The sequence below is a fragment of the Osmia bicornis genome, chromosome 7, assembly GCF_907164935.1.
Source record: "Osmia bicornis bicornis chromosome 7, iOsmBic2.1, whole genome shotgun sequence".
In the NCBI taxonomy this organism is placed as follows: domain Eukaryota; kingdom Metazoa; phylum Arthropoda; class Insecta; order Hymenoptera; family Megachilidae; genus Osmia; species Osmia bicornis.
Window position 1 is genome coordinate 6,689,259 of NC_060222.1, and position 24,715 is coordinate 6,713,973.

Sequence of the window (24,715 nt, forward strand, 5' to 3'; positions counted from 1 at the left end):
CGCTTCGACCAATCATATGTCACGACCGAAAGTACGTGTGAGCTGAGGTGGAGTACGACCAATCAGATTGCGTTATTCTCATTGGACTTCTTATTATTCTGATCGATGGACAGTAAGTCTGCAGTCCCCCACCATTTAGGTATAAACGTTTACGCGGGAAAATTTGAATTAATATTTACTTCGTTATTCGTACTGTTCAGTTATATACTAAATTTTATAATATCTAACATCTAAAAACTATACCTATTATTTTTTCTTAAATTACTTTTATGAATTAATATCGTCGAAATGAAGATTTCGAGAATCTCTGTTTCCTCTATATCGTCATTTTTCAAAAATTCAGACTGCATTTGAATAACAAATTTTATGTTGCTTAATTGTTCATTTATTACAACAAAATAAAGATATTAACAAATGAATTGCAATATAAAAGTAAGTACATTGAAAGATCAGACACGTTCCACTAACTTTTCTATTACAGTCCAAAGTTAGACTAAACACGTTTGGACACTCCCCAGTAATTTTATTTCTTTTCTCCAGAAGGAATCACTCGTTACTTCCTTAAAGGAGACTAAAGTCACGTAATGTAACCGACGGACCGAACTATTATCAATTTCAGGTTAAAGGGAAGGAAGCGCAACGGTAGAGAATACTCACACCTGCCAATAAAAGTGGCTGAATGAAATGGTGGTAGTGAATGGCACGAATTAAGATCGGTTACGGTAGAATATTTTTGGTGGGGGAGGTCTCTTTTCTTCCTGGATGAATTATTCATGACCCCAATGGCTGATTAATTGCGTCCTTAAGCTGAAGGATTATTAAGATAAATGATGTCCATAAAAAACACTTCTGACGCTAGAGGATTCACTGCAATACCTTCTTACCAAACTTCGTTGGTATTATTTTCAATTAAATTATTATAATACATTATTTATTTATATATTCCTGAACATCGTGGTGGTGTATACTTCAAGCCTTCAGTATTTTGATAGAGTCAGATTGAATACGTTATTTAAAGAATTGTTTATTATTCTTTAACATAAACAAATATTTCAATAAATATACAAAATTAAGAGCAATAAAATAATACAACTTGTACTTTACTTTGATAAATTCATACAAGATTATTCAATCATTAAAATAAAATTAATTAATCAAATTGATATATTATATAATTAATCAATCATTGCGTACCAATTATTATCGATACCTCTAGGGTCTATCATAGTGCGAAGTATACCAATCATTGATCTTTGTTACCATTCTTCGTTCTTTTTACAGTACATCATAAGTAAAGATCGTTAATTAAAATAAATGTTCTATTGTGTTCCTTTATTCTTACAAATCAATCTTCACATTTATTGAGTGTAAAATATAGGTTCACTAAACAGACTTGGTTTTTTAAAATAAGTCCTTAACTAAAGTGCCAATCATGGTATATTATAATCTTATTAATAGTCAATATTATCATAATATAAACATCACAATTGTTCAATAATCCTTTTTGTAAATTAGCAGAAGATTGAGAGAAATCATCAGAATGTACAGTATAGTGCAAAGCAGGCTTCTTTAGGAAAAAGGTGTCATAGGAGAAGTAGGAATTCTCAAAATAATGTTTTTGTTGTAAAATTTAATATGAAATTGAAAAATAAAAATACTGAATAAATATCAATTAAAATTTTTCTGCGTAAACGTTTACATACAAGTAGTGGGAAATCACAGACCTATGTACAAGGTCTACCATTTATCTTGGAACCCGTGCGCGCGTGAACTTATGAATGCGGCAACAGCGCAACGTTTGGCATGATCGGCGATACTCTGGTCTGAGATTCGATTCGGGATACGACTATGTTTGTCTCTCTGCCGATCGCGCCCGAGTTTTGCCGAGCCGAGCCGAGCCGAGCCGTCTCGAAGTTCCACTGCTCGTCGTGCATACTCGTATCCCGAATCGAATCTCGGACCAAAGTATCGCCGATCATGCCAAACGTTGCGCTGTTGCCGCATTTTTAGGGATTTTTACCCCACAGCTCTCTACACTACATCTATCGAATTTTAACGCTGTTGCCACATTCATGAGTTCACGCGGACACGGGTTCCGAGATAAATGGTAGACCCTGTATATGTACGTATACCCTCTCTCATACAGCATCATTCTAGCCGGGGCCATTTATGGGTAAGGATAGGAGGCCAAGAAAGGAGAAGCCTTGGAGGAGAGTGAAAAACCCGAGAACCCTAAGAATCCCACGAGGAGGAGGAAGCCCAGGACATCGCCATTTTCCCTGAGGAAGCTTACTATACTCGATACCGTACAATTATTAAATTATACATAAATATAGTAATCCAGACTTTCATATTTTAAATTCAAAAGCAAAATACGATATCTTAAATTTTTCTACGATTAATAGATAAATAAATGAAAATATGAGAATGACTGTACATTTACTGATTCAGCATCAAACGCAATAATGTGACTATTAGTATGTTTACAAAGTGTAACATATTCAAATGACTAACGCGAACACTTATAATTTCCAAGTAAATTATGCTTCATGATATTCAATTTGCAGCAACTTTTTACGAGTTACGTAATGAAATCGCAATTAAAAGCGCATTTTCAGCGGAAACTCTGCAACGCTACAGTTCGAAACGATTAAATGCTTACGAGCAGTATCTCACGGTGATTAACCGTTGATCCGTGCCGAGTGTTGATTGCAACACAGTGAACATCGGCTTAAAACGTTCATAAGCCAAATACAACTCAATTTACAATTACCCTAGTGCTTACTATGAATCTTTACTATATTTTTAATAAGATATCAGAGTTTTTAGTTTTATTATTTAATCTTTTTCAACTTGGTGTGAATAACTTAGAAAGAAAATATCATAGTCTTTATTTTCTTATATTTCAATCTTCTGGTTATATTCTTTTCAAACTTCATAATACTACTACTGTAATAAAGGTACAATGCTATGTATAATACGTGGTAAATTGCAATATTAAAATTGTGCGTCAATTATCACAGAAAATAATATCCCTTAATATACCAAGTGGGGTCACTCAGGGACCCTGGTACATACGCATTTTACGCCATTCAGTAACTTAAAATCTATTTGTTTTATTATTAATTTCAATGAAAAAAATCGGTTAAAATAATTGTTAATAAAAGATTAGAAATCTTTGCGAAGATTTGTATGATTTTCATACTTTACATTTTAGTGTGTTAAGATATATTCGGACACTGGTAGGTATAGCTTTTAATATTATAATTTTGGAATAGTGATATAACTCTTTTTATGTACAATTAGTAATATGAGGTCATATCTGATATTTGAGTTGATTATTCTCTCATATTTTCTTATATTCCAATACAATTTTAACACTAGAATGACTGTTGCCATGTTTATTCATGATTTGGATCTTTAACATTGAATGTCATTATTCTTCGCCTTATTCTTATCTATTCCAACTAATCTTAATTACTTTAATTACTCTGAAAATGAGTAGTAACCTACTAATAATTATCATTGCAAAAATGAAACTACCTGTGTACTCATAGACTACAATTATTAATTAATAATTAATAATGTTTAATTAATAATTATTAATTAATAAAATCGGGCTCCAATGCCCGAATATGAATAAGTATGTGAATTACATGGTTGATACACGACAAATTGCTGTTATAGCATTAAATTTAAAATAAAGTAAAAAATTCTTTGTTATGAAATGAACTGTATGTATATGTATTGCACCAATTTGAAATTGAATATTTATAAGATAATGTAACTGGCCAACGTAAATCGAGATAAATGTGAATATTAAAGAAAACTAGTATGTACATGTGTATGTTCCAAGGATGTAGCATACTTAAATCAAACAAGTTCCATATCTTCATTCATTTATATTATGTAATATCATTCTTCGTGTTGGAATCATGAAAACTAGATAATAAGTACCAAGATTCTAATTGCAACTCTAATAAACAGCATATAACATTATCAAGAAAATAGCATGTTTACCTTGACAGGAATATTTGAAATTCATTTAGCAGTTACTAGTTAGCTATTGGTACATTTTAAAAAATTCATACGCTGTTATTATGTTTAATTATTTTATTTTATTTTTTACAGCATGTACTAAAAATGTCTAATATTGATACAGTATTATATTTTCTGCATAATTTTACAAATAAGATTTCTATACTTTGCACATTGCAATTTTGTACCTCGAAATGACCCTGTTCGTTGTGCAAGGGTGAACTTTAACTCTTGAACGGCGGACCATGCAGAGAGCTCTAATTTTAATTCAATCTTGTATTCTCATTTTCGAAATTTCATTCTGTTCTTTTAAAAATTATTCTTCCAACATATGAAACTCTTTCATTACAAAATTAGGTAATTATTTAGAAGTTGGCCCTCCTCATCGATTTTCGTGACCTTGAAATATGTTGTTAAGGTCATCATTCTGAACAACTTTTCCCTATACATGTTACCGCCGCTTGGCCTTAGTTTCCGAGATATTTCCAAAAATCTTTAGTTAAACTTACATTACGAGTACACTGTATTCCGGGAAAAATGGAGACTGAATGGTGATTGAAAGAGTGATTGAAGTGGTTTGTGGTTAGGGTTAGGGTTAGGGTTAGGCTAGGTTTAGGTTAGGTTTAGGTTTAGAGCCTACATGGCGTGATACGAGAGCTAATATTCCTCGTTATGGAACTCGTACGTCTCATTACGTGGGATATATAGCTAAGTTTTTATTCCGACGTCAACATGATGTTAATGAGCGTATAATAGCATTTTTCGACGCGATGGGCGAAATGTTTCCGATTTCTGACAAAACACAAAATGAATAATAGGTATACAATGTATAAAAGGTGAAAGAAAGAGTAATTATAACGTGAAAAAATCAAAAACAAAACCCTAACCCTAACCCTAACCTCAAATCACTTCAATCACTCTTTCAATCACCATTCAGTCTCCATTTTTCGCGGAATATAGTGTACTCGTAATCTAAGTTTAACTAAAGATTTTTGGAAATATCTCGGTAACTAAGGCCAAGCGGCGGTAACATGTATAGGGAAAAGTTGTTCAGAATGATGACCTTGACAACATATTTCAAGGTCACGAAAATCGGTGAGGAGGGCAAACTTCTAAATAATTACCCAAAATTATGCATTTAACTTTAGATCAATATCCTTGTATATGTTTTGTCAGTTTGGGTCTATATTGACCCACGCTTCGTTGCTCATGGGTTGAAACCTTGTAGATACAATCAGAAATGACAGTACAAATCTTTATTTCTGATTTTTTATAATTAACACCAATCAGTTCTTACAGTTAGTTATTATTCAGTAGCATGCGAATGAGCCAGTGAGTCACTACATTTAAATGCTAGAAATGAGTCAGGTATTCGAAGAACCATTAGTCTAGCTGCATTTTTTCTCTCATAGTCAACACAACACGCCGGATGCCAACACACCAGGCAAAACAGTTAACCGCAAAGAAGAATCAGGGATTCGTCGATTGTCTGGCTGAAATTGAAAATTATTTTCCCGCTTATAGGTTTTCGTGGTTAAGTGGCTACAGAAGTTAAATAGAAACTCGATCGCAATTCGGGGCGGAAAATTAAACGGGTTTGAAGCAACTCTTTTTATCTTGATTGACGTGCATCAAATTGATATATACCGTTAGCCTGGAATATACAATTCAGTTAATGGAACAATCAAATTTTTAATTATCTCTAAAGCTTCTGAACGTATCTATGTATAGGTATGTATAGGTACAAAGTATGAAATTGTTTCAAGATATTCGTTGTTTTCAATAACACTCTTAAATTTTATTACATTATTATACTAACAATAAGTGGTGGATTTCTAAAGTTTGACTCGATTTGATGACATAAAAATATTGTAGAAGAGTAGATATGTCTTCAAAGTTTAATAAAAATTACTACCTAAACTTTTCATTAATATTTTTAATATACCTATATACAGGGTGTTTCGCTTAAATCGAACTATCTAATGCGCATATGCTTTGAAAAAAAGAAAGGCACTTAATCGATGGCTTTTATAACAAATTTTCCACCATTTGATTCATTATTTTAAACAACTGAAATTATGTAAAATATATTTCTGATATAATAAATATAGATGATATTTAAGTGACCTCTATTAAGCAAAACACCCTGTGGCTACAATTTTGACAATGGAAATATTAAAATGGCATTATTACCTTAAGTTAATTGTCATAATCACTACAATATCAACTGAGTTCAAAATGCCTGAGCATATATAAAAACAAGGCTTTAAAAATGCAATATTTACAAAATTAAACAACTTTTTAAAAAATGAAGCTGTTGCAGCGATCTTTAATTTGAGTACCTACATGCTGTTAACATGGAATGTTACTTGGTTTAGGAATTAAATTATAATAGATGGCTTCTGTGATTTTTAATGTCATTAAATAACACCAAAATTTTAAACGAACTGTATATTATGCAAAACTTGGTACAAAAAGATAATTTAATTTTCCTTTAATTTAATGGAGAGAGCCCTAATTTTAATTTAATCTTGTATTTCACATTATTTTAATTTTTTTAATTTTACATTGTTCCTTTAAAAATTATTCTTCAATGATTTTTGAACGTTGATTTTATTTATTTTACAGATATTGTTAGTTGTATTTATCATGATAGTAGCAATGTCAATGTTTTTTTTATGGGTGAATTTCCTCAAATTACGTGACGCATATTAACCGAACGAATCAATCAGAATCTCGTGATAGGATTATGATCGCAACCGTAATATCGACTTCCAGTTAAGGATTAATAAAACAAAAGTAAAATGCGTTTTTGCGAACGTATTAAGCATAGAACTTCGGAAATCCCCGCTGGGCAATGTCGTCCGACTATTTCTGACGTCAAAACCTGCTACTTAGCACGTCATCGAAACAGTAGTTGAAAAAGATAAAAATCAACACGTTTTACTTCGATTCAAGGAGAATTGTAAAAGTCACTGGCTATTTTAAAATTGACAAATATTTTCAAAAAGATTGATGTACAATTTTACAATTAAATAGTCGAGAATACTAATATAATTAATATTAACAAAATGATCTAACAATAAAGAAATTTATTCAAGAAATATAATTAAAAATGTGAAACTAATAATAAAGATAATTAAAATACCAATACGTATCAATAATTATTAACACTTCTTTAATATAATTAAGTGCAATTTAATTATTTATTTAATTATTTAATTAAATATGTTTTAATTATTCAATAATATATGATGTTGCAAATGTGGATACAATACATAAATTTAAAATTATCCTTTTTAATTATTTGAAACGTGGTATTGCGATAAAGATGGCTATAACTTCAATTTTTATATAATTTTTACGATAAGTAAACTGAAATTACAGAACCTCAATCCAATATTATAAATATCTTGAAAATTAATCCGACTTCCCAAAATTTCTATCAGCCATTCAAAACGTCAGCTCCAATACGTTAACACAGCTCCAATTTACCCTGAACTGAAATAGAGTTTAATCCCATAAAATTCCAAAACTAGGCATTCAAGATTTCTATTTATCGAGCACCGTGTAGCATCATTTAGCCATGGGTGTAAATACGTTCTTTTATTTCCCAGGGGACTTGTCTAAAACGGATACAAGAAAGGAGACGGTACCTTCGAAAACGTAGTCTCCTCACGATCAGACCAGTTCTTTAAGACATGATCATCGGCTGCTTCGGATTAATCCCTTCTCTTGTGATATCCCTCCTTACTTCTCAGTAAAACGGACGACGCGTCTGAAAGCAGACGATACCTACCTCCTTCCTTGCACCTTCCACCTCCTTGGCCTGAATCCTTACGGAGCTTGGCGTAGATTAACTTTTGATACGAGACCTCGCAGTTTCCGCTGGAACCTCGATTCATACGCGCATGCTGGGAGACGTCGTGTGTTTTTGATTATCAAATTTCTATTAGTGACAGTGAATTACTTGTGAAACGAGCAACTTCACAGTCTAGCCAGCTGCAGCCTGAAGGAGCAGCCCGGAGAACAAAAGGATCAAGAGGGAAACTGAAGTACAGAAGGGGAAATAAACGAGCAAACGTGAGTGTAAAGTAATCGTTAATCTTGTTGCCGGTGAGAGCGTGCGAACTGTAAGTTTAATCTAAATTATGTAAAACGGTTTGCCTGTCCGCCGGTAAGCAGACATTTTAGGGCATCTGTTTCGCGCCTTAAAATTGCACCGCGACTTTGCTCGCGATTTTCGACTCATTTAACACGATGAACAATAGGGGAGTTCTCGATGAGCTAAGTTTATTGGCATAACTAGAATTTTCTGATAGGTGAGCCAAGTATCTTAGAAATTTTGGAGTTCTAGAATTCTGGAATCCTGAGATTTTTGAATTTGAAATACTGAAGTTTGGAGATTTTGGATTCTGGAATCCTAAGATTTTTGAATTTGAAGTACTGAAATTCTAAGATTTTGGATTCTGGAATCATGAGATTTTTGAATTTGATGTACTGAAATTCTGACATTTTGGATTCTAGAATTTTGGAGTTCTGGAATTCTGAAATTTGGAAATGGGAGATTCTAGAATTTCGGAGTGTTGGAATTTTAAGATTATGGAATTAAGTTCTGCAATCCTGGAATTCTGAAATTAAAAAATTTGAGATTCTGGAATTTTGGAATTTTGAAACTTTGGGATCTGAGATTTTCGAATTTCGAAGTATTGAAATTCTGAGGATCTGGAATTTAGAGTTCTGAAATTGTGGAGTTCCTGAGTTCTGAAATTTTTGAACTATAGAAATTCAAAGTTTTAAGAGGACCAAACCATATTTTTTCAGGGGCTAGGACCACTCTGGCCCCTACTTAATTACGCCTATGGTAAACTTTAAAAAACGATAAATAAAAAAAATTGCAGTAATACAAATTATAGTAATTCTAAATACTATAATTAATATTATTTTAATTTCATAAAGTACCAAGAGGAATGTTTAAATTAACTTCTTAATGAAGAAGGTCATTTTGACCCAATTATAATAATTAAGCATACAAAATTAAATATGGAAGTTAAGTACTCAGAAAGTCATTAGGCACTTATCCATGTTGATAATCTTTAATTATATAATGTAAATTATTTAAATTATATAGTTTGACTGCTTTATATATAGAATATTAATTAACTAGAAATTAAAATATTTCTCTATTCAGATGTTTCAAATAATAAGAAATACATTTAAAATGTCAGAAATACGTTTCATTACTATAATATCTGTACTAAATTATTTATAATCTGTAAAGTATGCAAAAATGTGAATAAAGATACTGCTATTCAACACCTGAGGAGACAAAATGTTTCATAATAATGTATACATATTTGTATAAAGATCCGTAGCCTAATAATATTTATTTATATATTATACTTATTTTATTTATATTTATCTTGTATGAATATGATATTAACACAGAATTTTTACGAAGAAAAAGTAAAAACAAAGTAGTTGCTACAATATCAAAATCAGCATTCCCAAAACTGGAATGTTGAAAAACTCAGGAAACCTTGTGCAGTCATTCAACTTGACAAATGCTAATATGGAATTCCCGGTTACTGTTGCTATCAATGCATCGCATTTATGGATAAATGTTTGTGCTCACCATATATATTACATATGATTGATTCATAAACATTGTATCCGATTTTAATTTATCCACAAACCATCTCCTACACAATTTGTTTCACAAAAAATGTTTCAAACAAAGCCTGGCCCATTTAAAGGGAGACATCTTATTATGGTTTTGTTTAAGTAAAGGTGTTTGCAAAATTTCATAACGACGTCTGTATTTTCCTAAATAGAAGTACGTACATTCTTTCTTTATATAGATTAATTTTTCGAAATATTCTGCATAAAAAATGCCTAGGGTATTATATTAAACAGATCAATCGTTCATAAAATATTTTAAATTTTTACATATAATACTGCACTTTCGAGATGAAAATTTTTCACGAATTGTTAAATTTTTTAGCATTGTGTTTAAATACTTTTGTGCGTAAAATATTCTGCGAAGTTTATCCACATGAAAAGAGAATATTTATGCAGTTCCAAAAAAGAAGAGAACTCCGAGGTGCCTTCACCAAAACAAGATTTCTGTCCATAATAAAATGTCAGCTTTTTAAACATTTTTTAAAATAAGCAAAATTTGAAAAATATCACATGGATAGACTAAAATTGGATAGCTTATGTAATCAAGAAAGATATCTTACATAAAACTATTACATCATTTTTTGTAGTTTCTTTGACAAACTACATTATAGCCGCTTTAACAATTTTGCATAAAGTGTGATTTACCAGTTCCATTAATGTCATAAGTTCATATCGAAACTTTCATGCCTGAATTATACTGCAAGATAAGAAAATCTTCAATAATGAGTAATATGACAATATTCCAGGAAATATCGTTGAAATACACGATCATAAACGGGTATTGCCATTGCAGTGGTGAAATCGAGATATTTCCTAATCTACTGAATTTTCAATAGAAATAGCTAACAATGTTAGTTTAACACACTTTTCTTGTGTGAGTTAAATTAAATTAAATTGTGCGAGTCTGAATTAAAAAATTTCAGAATTTCAAGATTTCAAAATTTCTAATCGAAAGTTACAGAAATCAAAAATTTTTAAGTTACAGAATTTTAAAATTCAAAAATTCTGAGATTTTAAAATTCTAACACTTGACTGTTAATAATGTTAAGAGGTGGTCTGTACCACCCCGAATAAAATTCCTAGTTACGCCAATGTGCTGATTACACCCTGATTAATTAATATCTCATACAAATATCTTACAAGTATCTCCAACAATGAAGTCATTTAATTTCCGTATATTAATGGGCCGTTTATTTTAAAAATGGTATAAGACCATTTTCAAAAAAATGATAAATTGTTTATAAATAAACAGATCACATTAAAGTATGTTTTAATTTGTTGTTTTCTGAAGTTTTAAAATAGATGGCCCATTTGGAACTTTCTTTGCATATTAATTCACGTATTAATGAGAATGTTCATAAATTATCTACGAGTTAACAAATTGAACGTACAAAGTAACTTCATCCACATTAAACGGCGCGATAATGTACGAGAATCGAGTAGCCCAGTTCATAATAGACACAATAGAAGGTAACTCGATCTAAATGCGGCTAAGCTCGGAATAATTCATCATGTTTGTTAGCACACCGATCTGTATTTTTCATCGAATGTAACGCGAACCGGCTTACAATGTTGTCAGTAAAGTTTCATCGATCATATCGTCGTTTCTCGAAGCGACGTGAAACATTCTTTCATGACATAAATACGTCGCTATTGATTCATGACTACATACTGATGAAATCTAGCGTGTCAACAGCGATTAACGTTTATAAATAAAAAAAATTTTACCTAATTTCGAAAAGCATTAAAGTAGAATTTGCATATCTGTTATTTGTATCTGTGACACAATAAAAAGAAAAAAGAAAAATTGAAAAAATAACGGTGCTTAATACAACGATGCATTTTATTAAAAAGAATTAAATAAATATAAATATGTATCTATACATAAAATGTAGATAAAGAATGATCTAATGAATGACAATATAGGAGGACATAAAGCAGTTGGATTATTACACAAGACTTTTTTAAATAGTAGTAGTCTTCATATATTTATCTGCTTTGTAAAGAATTATTTATGCCAATATTGGATGCCAAATTATTAAAACCTGCTGTAATTGTAAATTGTACACTGCCATAAATACGTAGGAGCTAGAGTGGCTCTGATCCTCCCTGAAACTTGGACTGGCCCTCTCACCATTCTAAAATTCTGAAATTTTGTAATCTGAAATTTGGAGATTCTGCAATGCTGAAATCCTGAAATCCTGAGACCTGAAAATTTGAAACTGTGGAATTCTGGAATTCTGAAATTCTGAAATTTTAAAAACTCTAAATTTTAATTCTAAGACTCTAAAATTCCAACACTTCAGAATTTTTTAGATTCTAATACCAGTGTCCTAATCTAATATTTTTAAATTCCGTGGACTTAGCCCACCCTAGAAGAAGGTCCTAATTACACCAATGAAATTGTAGACAAGAGTGATAATATTATGCGTAATTGCACACCTGTGAGTCTAATAAAAAGACAAATGGCATTAGAACCCAAATTACTTAAAATACAAATATTTAATTTTGAATTTCTTAATCTACAGTATTAGTTCAGTATCTAAAGCATTTCAAATCTTTTTTCTTTTGCTTCTCTTTCAAATATTTATCTACTCTATTATATTCCCAATTTCAGAAATATTTATTCTTCAGTTTTGTATTCTGCTTTAAGTTCAAAATTTACTGTTAATACATGATGATACCTTCTGTCAATAATTATCCTTATTTTCAGAAAGAAATTACTTTTTATAGAAGATTAAATAAAACACACTGGACATAGCAAAAATGTCCTAATATCTCTTATCTATATAGGAACCCAACAAGAATACATAAAAAATTTACGGTACCCATGTACTGCTATTCACCATGAAAGATCGTAAATTACTGTAAAAACCATTATACGTTTATAATGAATGTCGTTTGCACGATTTTCACCAGTAGGAATTCCGAAAAGCGAAGAGAAGAATTGTCCTTTAGCAAATTTTCATCTCCTACGAGAGTTACAAAATTAATTGCTATCTACACGCAATAAATTGCGAGCGAACGCGCACGGGGACAATGATAATGTAAAAGCTCAGCGTGCTCTATCTTCTTGAAGCGTCGGTCATTGTATTGTTCAGGAAAGTTGAAAACTTACTCTTAAAATTATTGCGAGTTCTCCACACCTGAGGGAACCAGATACACTGGTTCCTCTGTATCTCATGCTACGAATTTCTGATTTCCGCCAGAGATATTCTGCTTTGTTTTCTGCTCCAAGTTTGCTTCAAACCAGGTATCAACGATCTGTGCACTGTTATCTTTCAATAACTTTGCGAAAAATGTGAAATTCTTAAATTAATGGCGCACGCTGATGATATGGATGCTAATTGAAGACCTTGCGGTAAGAGGAGTGCAGCTTCATTTTTGGCAATTTCAAATTTTGAAATGGAAGCTTATAAACTCAATAATTAATACTTACCGTGTAAAAAAATATATTTATCAATTAGTGTTCTCTTTTTGATATTAAGTCAAAACGATAATTTTATAAACATTTTCATCTAATTTGCTCAAAATTAGTAAAGGTAGAGCTGCTCTCTTATTCCGTTAATTGACTTTATATTTCATAACTAACTCAATTAATTTAGTATTTTAAATAAGTAATTTAACTAAGTTGATGTTTTAGATAAATTTTGCATTTTAATTAATTAACTTAACTATTTTAAATAACTAATTTAACTATCTTAATATTTTAAATGACTAACTGAATTAACTTAATATTTTAAATGACTAACTTAACTAACTTAATATTTCATATTTTATTAAGTCCGTGTACAATGCTAGTATTACATAAGTAACGTTTTTATATTTATCACTTCTAATTTATTTTGTAAAATTGTCTGACTTTTTGTATATAAAATATACAGATATTAAATTATTTTTGAACTATGAAATTTCTATTATCATCCACCCATTGCTGCGTATAATTTAAAATTATATTAATTAATCTTATAAAAAATAGGTGATAGCAAACGTAATAATTTAATTAGAGTATCTTCCAAGTATAGTTTACCCTATTGCTGTTTACTTGAGACGCATTCAAGAACATTATCAATCACATACAATTAAAAATACTCGCATACCTTACAACAGGTCGGGTTATTTCACCTGGCTGGATAGAACTTTGTCAGAAACAGTGATACTATAATTCAGTCAACAGGTAATCTTCCATGTTCCCTAGTTTACATAGGACACTAATCTTGTAACGTCTTAACTTTCTTAACTCGCTTGTCAGATTATAGGTTTCAGCTATTAGAACCCTTTGGTATTGTAAATATAATATAGGAAAGATCTGTTTAAATTTATTCGAAATCTATTTAATTGATATACATGTATAGGTGTAATATTTAAAATTATATAATACTTTATGTCGTAAGGTTTATAACGTTCAAAGTCAATTTGAATATGAAGTTAAAATTAATTATCACTGGATTTTATCCACCATATAATATTTTCATTTCTTAAAAACAAAATATATTGTAAACTGTGTGAGAAAAAATGTTGCTTATTTTTATTTATTTTTTTTGAACCTCCTTTTGTCAAGAAAGAACTCTGATTCATATTATTATTCATTAAATTAATTATCATGTTATTCATTTTTTCTTATTTTTAGATTAAATTATGTTTTAAATCACTTTTATAGGTTTTACTGTTTTTGTAATTTTCTACCAAACTCTTTCCATAGCTGTTTTATGAAATTTATATCTGAAGGCTGGAAAAGTTTCAAAGTTTCACTTAGTTATTATTTAGCACTTGTAAATTTGCTTCTCTTATTACCTAACAAGATGTATAAATATAATACAAAACCTATAATCATTCTAAACATTTTAATACAAAAATATTTTAATGTGTACTCAATTTTTAATCATTTATCATTTAGGTATATCTAGAAATTTCATATTGCAAAATATACAAAGCATATAAATTTTACCTTTTATAGTGTATATCTTTTTTAAATCACTCTGTATAAACATATCTCACAATCAGTTCTTTATACAAACGAATAAATTTCTTTGGCGCAGTAAATTCGCCTTGAGCAAGGTTGGAGCGGAGGAGGGTGATTGTATCGAGTTCGCGAAGAGGGTAACGTTCACCCGCGAACACGTTTGTTTCTTCGTTATCGCGATTCGTGAAATTTTCGTGGGTGCTGCGGAGTAGTTGCCTACCGCGAAAAGTTTGAATTTAATTTTCCATCGAGGACAAGGGCACGGGATGGCACGCGTTCGCGTACAAATGAGATTCGCCCAGTCGATTCGTGTCCTCTTCCGAGCGTATCCCCGAGATAAAAACGATATACTTTTGTCCCCGACTTCCGTCGGGTCGTTAGAGTTTGAAAAACCGTTGTAAAGTTCAAGTCGAACGAGTCGACTGGTACCCTGGCTATGGCGGACGTAAATTTTTATGGTCACCCATAAAGCGTAAAAGCTAGCGTTGCACGGTTCGAAGTAACCACCCCTTTAACGCGGCGAAGATTTAATCTCTCCATGGCGGTCTACCTTTATCCGGTCCACCTTTGTACTCATATTTATGCAACTCGAAACTCGCATGAAACCAATGCGTTCATTTGATAACGAGCTGAACGTTTGTGGTGAATTAGAGCGCTTCTGAATCCATATACTCGGCGAACTATGCGTGTAACGTACGAAGTCCGGATTTAAACGTGGAGATCGAGACCGCGCCGAACAAACTGTGAAATCATAAATACCCTTAGGAATTATAACGTTGCCTTGCCACGTTATTATAACACAGACGAACCCTGTGTGTTTTTCACAAAACATTCATTAGTATCGCTTCAGAATACTCACAAGGGAATGGTCAAAAGTGGATGGTAGAATTGCTCGTCCAGACTATGTTTATTCGAAAGACCATGAAACGAGAAGTTTAAGTTATATATTATCGATATATAACCTAAATTGACTACAAGAAACCGATTAAAGTTCGTTTCAGAACTGGATGTCTTACCGTTTTCGAGATATCGTGGTAAGGTTAGGTTAGGTTAGGTTCTGTGCATGCGCACTATCGAATAGCATATGTTCAGTATCGAATAGCGCATGCGCAGGATTGAATAATTGCATAGTAGAGTTGCTCGTCCAGACTATCTTTATTCAAAAGAGCATGAAACGAGGAGTTTATGGTGCAATATTTGGGTGCCATTGGCAATGGGTTAAAAAGTGATGGGACTTTGAAATTTTCATATTTTTAAGTGCAAATGATTAGAAAACATAAGAAATCGAAATGTGAAGGGAAAATTAAGTGTAAAAGTGACAAAGACATGAATTTGAGATGATTAGATGATGTTTACTAACAATTAAGATGAGTTACAGGGAAAATTGCATGTGTGATGTAATTTGTACTTAAAAATATGAAAATTTTAAAGTCTTATAACTTTTGAACCCGTTGCCAATGGCACCCAAAAATTACACCATAAACTCCTCGTTTCATGGTATTTCGATTAACCATAAACTGGACGAGCAGCTTTACCATCCACTTTTGATCATTTCCATGGCAGACGAATACAAATTTCATCCCCTTTCTCCTAGCAACTGGTAACGCCCTGTGTAGCAATAATTGTCATTACAGTGATAAGGAAACTTCGTTTGGATACTGAATGATATTACATGTTTATCAACACGTTTTGTGGAAAGGAATTTCAGTGTTTTGACGGATTATTGTTAATTATGTTATTAATAAAGGAATATTATGAATTCTTATTTAGTGATTTAGATAAAATTTTGTGAGTTTGTAGCATAATTTCAGGTAAGGATAATAGCTTGTTCGTGCCGTATCACCCTGTAAAGCATTGGCGTAACGCGGACTTTCTTTTGGAGTGGGTCACGTCCCTTAACTTTATTAACAGATCGAATGTGTAGTATCGTACATTTCATAAAATTTTATGAGAGAATATCAGAATACAAAAATCTCAGAATTTTAGAATCTTGAAGTTTTTGGATGTTAGAATTTAAGAGTTTGAAAATTTGAAAATTTGGTGATTTTAGAATTTTACAATCTTAGAATGTTGGAACCCTAAAATTTTAGAATTTTTTATTTATAAATTTTGGAATACTAGAACTCTAGAGTTCTTGAATTTTAAATAATGGACCAGACCACATTTTTTAGGAGGCTGGGTCTACTATATCTTCTACTAAATTACGCTACTGCTTTGAAAATTAAGCTCAAAATATAATAGGCACTCTCATTTTTTCAGGTTCAATTCTTATAGTATAAAACTTGAATTTTCAAAATCTTTTGTTTTAACTTTGACTGTATTACACATTCGTGACTTTAATATGTAATTCTTTATATTTCTAATTCCAGTTTGAAAATGATTAATTTTGTAGCGTATACTACAGTGTTCTTAAGCATATTTATCTCGAGTAATTTCTCTTTTGGTACAAAAAGGAGTCTAAAATAACAAGATTAAGTAATATCAGTGTCAGCAAAAAATATTTTCAGTATGTGATTAATCCGAATTTTTAGTACTCATTATGCTCCTAACTTTTCGTCAAAACATTTAGCTTTATCTTTTTTACTTTACAAATTACATGCGAAAAAGTGAGATTGCTCATTTGGTCTTTGAAGGCTGATTAGACACGAATGAGGTATACCTTGGATTACTCTATAAAGCCACAAAGTTCCATCTAAATCGATGGTGTTACCTTGTAAGAGACTATCATTGTAGGTATATAAAAAAGCTGATAATGAAGGTTGTTTCTTTAAATTACAGTCTTGAGGTTAATTTATTCATAACAGTGTTGTATTCATTTTCTTTCATAACGCTCCTTACCTGAGTTTTATTATGCAACATATGTATATACAATATATATTTCTCTAATTATTACATATGATCTCCATATTTTCATAAATGTTCAATAATTACACAAAACTATCATAAAGTGTCTAATAATTATTATATATAAAGAGTGTTCCAAGTCTAAATTTTATCAGTATGTTTCATAAGAAGAAATCAGGAAAAAATGTTGTACATATACAGGTCGACAAGTGCTATATGTAATATTTTGTAATTATACATAAACATATTACAAGAGTGTGTAATATGGTAATAATTATTAGATATTTTATAATAACTCTATGTAACTACTTATTTACTATTCATAAAAGTATAAAATGATGTGTAATAATATTAATTATATCATAATTATTAGAAATTCGTTTAGTAATTCTATGAAACTATTTATTACTCAATTAAAATTAATTCAAATAATTCACTTTATAATTCTGTTACAAATAATTCCAATTCTATAATTGATTAACTTTAAATTCATTTTAAAATGTATAATGAATATCTGGTAAAGCATGCTGATAATGTTACGTTACAAATGGAAGACAGATAGCCCATTGTTTTTATGTCATAAGAAGTCGACTAGAAAAAAGCAAAGATAACTACTTATAACTTCACCAAGAATAATTTTTTAAACTATGTTTATTAGGCAAGTCGTTTTTTCAACACCCAGTGTAATGGTATAATATTGTTTAAACGTCGGCTGTTGAAAACGCAAATTACAATTATTAATTGAATCGATCGATTTCAGGAAAGCACGCTGTACTGATGTGCATGCGTTCGGTTTTTCCTCACTTGAAAATATACACATCAAGGCTGAAAAACATAGTGACTCACATACTGCGATACATGCTGACTGATTGAATACAAAAAAGATAAGTGTAGTAGATGGAGCAGTGAAGACATTTTTTCTTATCTGTTTGTTACAATACTACAGCAGTTCATTAAATATTATGATTTTCATTGCACAGGGTATGGAAATAAATTTTATTTCATTTTAGTAAAAAAAAGTATATTTAATGAAGAAATATTTTTAAAGTTGAGATAGCATTTAAAGATATACATATATGTTAAGAAATTCATATTCAAATAATTTCTAACACAGAAGTTTCTTCTGTTTTAAATTTCTTAATACAAAAAAGGAAATTAAGCCTCATGCTATAAAGAAACATAAGTTTATTAATCCTTGAAGAACGGAGCCTGGGTTAATCGTAACTCAAACTTGTACGACAAAACATGTACAACGTTATTAGCCTAAAATCAAATCTATAATTTTTAAACGAAAGAGTTTCATATGTGTATTGAAAGAATAATTTTTTAAAGAACAGTGTAAAATTTAGAAAGTGAAAATAATATGAAATATAAAATGAAATTAAAATTGGGGCTCCTCCGATGGTTAAATAACTTTACTTTACGAAAAATATTGATATTGGCAGATACAAATGCCACTATAGTTGTTTCTAGATAGAATTTAAAATTTTTGTTCCTTATGTGTAATATACAATTATTTATAAACTCAGTACCGCGTTTAACTCATTATTGCAAAAATATAATATTATAATATTATATAATATAATATTATAGTTATGGCAAACTCAAATCAAATTAAATTCAACGTTTTTGTATTTGGGGTGTGCGGGTACACGAAAATTTGGACATATGAGCCACGGGTCGAGTCGAGTAATAATTGTGACGGGTTGGACGGAACCTCGAAAGGTTGTTCAACACATTTTGTCCGGGCACTTGTAATTTAAGTTTCGGTTCTCGAAATGACGAGTATCTGAATAAATTTATATGCTGGATAAACTTTTGGAATTCCGAAAAAAATTCCCAACCAGATTCCAACCCGAATATTCGAGTACCCGCATACCCGTATTGTATATCCAATAATTTAAATGAATCATATACATATTTTCAATATGATACACTGTCTGTTTATCGTGGTAATTTAATTAACCATTCTATGTTGGAAGGTACGTTATTCGTGTATTTTATGCAGTTTATTTTACATGCCGTCAGCAGGATACAATAGAAATATATCATTTATTCAACAGCTCTGCTGAACGATAAAACGAGTTTTTATAATTTAACGATTTATTGAAAACGATTGGAAATAGAAGTCAATTAAAAATTTAATCCGTACTCAGATGGAAGCACTGACCATAAATTGTGATAACAATATTACATGGAACTAGATGGAATTTAAAAATATGAAAATTCGTTTTAAGATCTTTCATTCACTGCCATGTAATAAAAATGGATTTATAATTATTTTGGAGTAATAATAAATTGAGACGTTGATACAAGCATTTCATTTTAAATATTTTATTAAATTATATGATCGTTAAAAATAGTTGAAAAGTGAGTTATTCTGGAAAATTTGAATTGATAGTTGCATCCAGAAAGTAACAATTTTTTCAATTAAAAATTTTCAACGGTCTGTAGTACCTGTTCACTATGCAACCACCCGTCGTAAAAGTTTCTGTGATTACGAGTGAGTCAATTTACGATTTTTACTGTTTGGAATGAAAATATATTTTAGAAATTTGAATTATAGTAAATTGGCGAGGATCTGAATATAATTAAACTTTTCAATTTTTGTTTGCCGCATTGCCGAAAATATTGTTTATTTATTAAATAGAATAAGCATTACTTATACTTTAAATTAAAAACTCCTTCTGGTGTGACTTGTTGAATTTGCACACTAATACATTATTATTGTACTACATTTGTTAATCTATAATAAAAAAAATTTCTATTTGCATTTTTTTATTTAATTAAAGAGCAAGTTAATATATTAATAATATATTATCATTGCAAGACACTCAGCCTAATTAATAATGAAGTAATGCAATTACAAATGTTATGTATATATCATCTAATTTTTAATTAATTTAATTTAATTTAATTGTTTAAGGTCGCATACACCTCGTGGTTATTAGCGACCACTGTTACATTTGTGGATAGTCAAGCTATAGTGAGTCGTACAGTTCAATGTCTTTTAGAAAATTCACTACATTTTTGCACTGGTTGTGGCTGTTAAGCAGGGTGCGAATATATTTGGCATTTTTAAAAATATTAAAATTAATATGATTTGAATATTACCGATGTATAAAAGTTTATTTCAATAACTTTTAATTGAAACCGTTTAAATGAATAACCACAAGTATCTGTATCTTTGAAATCTGAATAACGTAAATATAGATTATACTGCACGAGATTGTTACGCGGCGTAATATACCGATCGCGGAACTATAATAGCAGTTTTATACTTTCAACAATCTTACGGTTTTAACTATCGAGAGCAATAAACTTACCGTAAGACATCGTCTGTTTTGCCTTCTATGTACCTTGTACAGATGGTAACAACGATAAATTCATGAACCGATGAATTTATCGCACCAATTTAGAAGCACGGTCAGTCATGTTCAATAGCACATTTCCTAATTGCTAGAAACTTTCCTAAGCTGGTCGGAGTGGTATTTTGTCACATACCGAAGCAATCACCATGAAGGTTCAAAAGGTTCAACATTAAACAGACCTTCTACAGAACAAGGCCCGTAAAGTCAGAACGTTTATTTGGCATTCGCATTGTCCACAAATGCTCGCGACGAGCAGTTTACAATCTTTTACGAGGTCTTGCCATTCACTTTACTTAAATTCTAACTTCCTCTTCCGTGTCTTAAACGGACCCCCTGTGATGCATGAGTCAGAACAAAACCCTAAGGGGTCCCGAACCATCGAAGCTGCATACTCAGGCACCACCGGTCACATGACCATATACCTCAACGGTACAGCCCGACACAAGGGTTTTGAGCCGCCTGTCGCTCGCGCCTGGGTTACTGCTGGTTCGGGTTGTAAAACTCTGGCGACTTCCACGTGCTGGGTTTTCGGCTAGCTTACATGGGAAATGTTCAGCGAGGTGATTTGCTAAACCGTTCAGCCTATGACCATTAGTCAAACTTCAAACGTTTGCTAATTGGCTACTTTTCGTCAACACCTCCCTTGTTGGACTACCTCTCTGCGGCTCCTTGCTGACCGTTCGTAAGGCCCAGGAGAGGGAGAATACAAAACTTGGAACGAGACATCGAGACTCAAAGACACTTCTCGTTGATTCTCAGATCTGATCACTTCGTCAGCATTCTTAAAGTCAGTCTCTTACAGAACTTGAATACGAACAATCAGCTTTCACGACTCTACCGATACGCTCCGACACAGCTTCATAGATCTGTTTTGAGATACCTCTAAGGTATTAGCTCACACAAACACATAGACACTTGTCCAACAACCTTCAGAAATATATCTACTTTTATCGATTTAGCTTAAGTCTGAGTATAAAATTATTCTCCTTACAACGGTAAAAGGTTGTCAGGAAGTACTTACGCACCTTCCGGTGGTGGAATCCGCGTTACATAACAACGGCAACCTCTACCGCGAACGCGTACTAAACAAGATATCATATAAAACGATAAAATTTTTATTTTACTTTTCTCCTCCAACCGAGGGTTTGAAAGTTTAAAAAATTTTTCGCCTCTATCACTCCGTCCGCGGCAATATAATAAGAGCCCACCGTATTTTGTATTTTCCAATTCATATATTTATTTTTGTTGAGATAAAATTTTACCAGTTAAGAAATTTTTTTTACTTACTTGAACAATTCCTACTAGAGAACAAATCAGTATTTTTGGGATGGAGGATGACCCACCGTGGTCCTTATCTACTTACTCCAATGCCAACGGAGTACTGATGTTAAACTTAACTACTGATGCTTCTGTTTCAGGATAGAAAGGAACTACAGATAACCGGAAATGCGTTCTGTAACAGCAACTGCAGTTTTGAGCTTGTGCATCCTCTGTATCCTTACTTATCCGACCATCGGCATGAGCAGGATTCTAAATTCGGACTTCGTCTACTTTCCCGACCAAGCAGAATACGTGAAGCTCTCTTCGAAATGTCCTGATAACACGATCCTGTGGCCTGGGACCCGTCGGTGTTACAGAGAAGGCGAACAAGGTCCCTGCAATATCGGCAGAATTCTAGTTCTGGATCGAAAACTTTTGAAACCATACTGCAAAGATACGGTGCTGAAGTGAATAACTCTTCTATTATCGATTGCGTGCAATTTTACTAGAGATGGCAGCAGGGATCCACAATGATTTATCTAATACTCACTGTTAATCAAAAAATTACTTAATTTATGATTAGTATTTAATTATAAAATGAAGAATTGATTTAAGTAATGAAATAGAAATTTTAATTTCATTTATTCTTATTTTATTGAAAAAGAAGAAGTAGTTAGTTAATTTTGTGATTAGAGAAAAGCTGTTGAATTTGGTCCACTTAAGCCTTAGATTGATGACTAGTTTCTTTTAATTTTATAATATTGAAACTAGAGAAATAATAGTTATTTTTTATATCATTAAAATGATGTAACTCTCTTTTCTAAAAATATTATATAGTTAGAAAGGAAGAGAAGAAATTTATAGATTGGTTCATCAGTCCAATTAAAGCAATTTGTTCTTCAAGACGGACTTCGGATTTCTTAAGGTGAACCAATTATTTTATTCATAGAAATCAATAATTGTCTTAGGAGCAAGTGTAGTAATTGCAACATATTTCGTGATTCAAAAATAGTAACTAAATTAAAGTTATGAAAACAATCAAAAAGGATTTATAATTAAATTTTTATTGTGAAATTTAACATTCTTGATTAATAAAAGAGCAAATAAGAAATTAAAAAGCTATTTCTTTTATAAAATTCACCAGAATCTGCGTTAACCTCGTACTTAAATTAAAATCGTTAGATATTTATTAATTTCGTAGAGATGAATTAAGTATTCATCAATCGAAGTGATAAATTGCGAGATCCCTTGGATGATTGCTGAAAGACTGAGGCTGTGTAATGGTTCTAAAGCTAACAACAATTTGTAGCATTTTTATTTTTAAGTAGGGAATAAATGTTATTACCTCAAGTCATGAGTTTGTGGTATTTTGACAGTCGTATAATCACAGCTTTCATGAGTTCTATAATTCGTGTAATTTTACATTCCTTTAAATATGTAAATCTTAATTCGAATAATACAATGCAATGATAGTATGAATTTTCTCGTTCAACTAGAAATTCTTCATAGATAGTGCACCTCTGCACAGTTATAACAAAATAGCATAATGACTGTGCAAATAGAAGTTGTTTAGCTAATTGTTAACAATAATGCTCATATGATGTATATGAATACTAATCCTGTAAAAATATAATTTTGTAAAGCACAAAAGTGTAATTAATTCCTTTCCTGAGTGTCAGTTTAAAACACATGCTTGACCAATTACCTTACATACAGTAGACCCTCGTTATATTGTCGCAGATGAGGTGTTAGGAGGGCAATATTTTTTAAACTTTCAACTTTTAACTTGAAAGAGGTGGGTGGAGAATTGAAGTGCATTTTCGTAGGGTATACCGATGGAAAAGTGGCACTAATATGATTCAAGATCCATGCGAAGGTTACATCGCTTACGATGTCATAAAGAAAAAAAAAATTAATATATTTATTCTAAAAATATTTATTGAGAATCTGCTGTACATTCCAATAAGTAAAAGCCTGAAGAGGACATCAAAGTAAGTTAAAGTCCTCAAATAATTGACATTGCTAATTTATTCATAAAAATGGCCGAAAAATATACTAGATAAGAATGATTTAGATAATAAAGATCTTATTACTTTTAATAATCCTTTTAAATATGTATCGACAAAAATAGAAAGGAATTGATGAATTGATCGTACGCGATTTGTTTAACCCTTGGACATGTGATTCTCTTCATGGTCCGCTGTCCGAGGGTAAGGCAGATATTAAAAAAACTATTTTCTTTCATTACACGTTTTCAGTGATTTACATGATATATTTTATAATTATATAAGTAATGTATAAGCTTTGTATTTATTATTAGTTGTGTGTTTGCTAATGCCTTTATCGTTAATGCAACCTCTTTAAAATAAATTAATATTTAACACTAATAATAATAATGTATTTCACTCTTGGCTTTCAAGTGGTGACTGTACGATGTATATAACTTTTCTGTATGAATTCTGATTACATACTAATGGTTTCCATGAACTCTCTTTACTTTAATTACAAAAGCTTCTCAACTGGACGATTTAGATTTTAATGAGCTCTTTCGTGTCGA

General features: G+C 31.3%; 1 long non-coding RNA gene across 1 annotated transcript; it reads left to right on the forward strand.

Annotated features, from left to right (window-relative positions):
• Window positions 1-5,463: 5,463 nt before the first annotated feature.
• On the forward strand, window positions 5,464-23,803 carry LOC123987966. Its single transcript, XR_006829557.1, has 3 exons — window positions 5,464-5,769; window positions 7,656-8,121; window positions 22,317-23,803. It is a non-coding gene; the product is annotated as an uncharacterized LOC123987966 (long non-coding RNA).
• The last annotated feature ends 912 nt before the right edge of the window (window positions 23,804-24,715 follow it).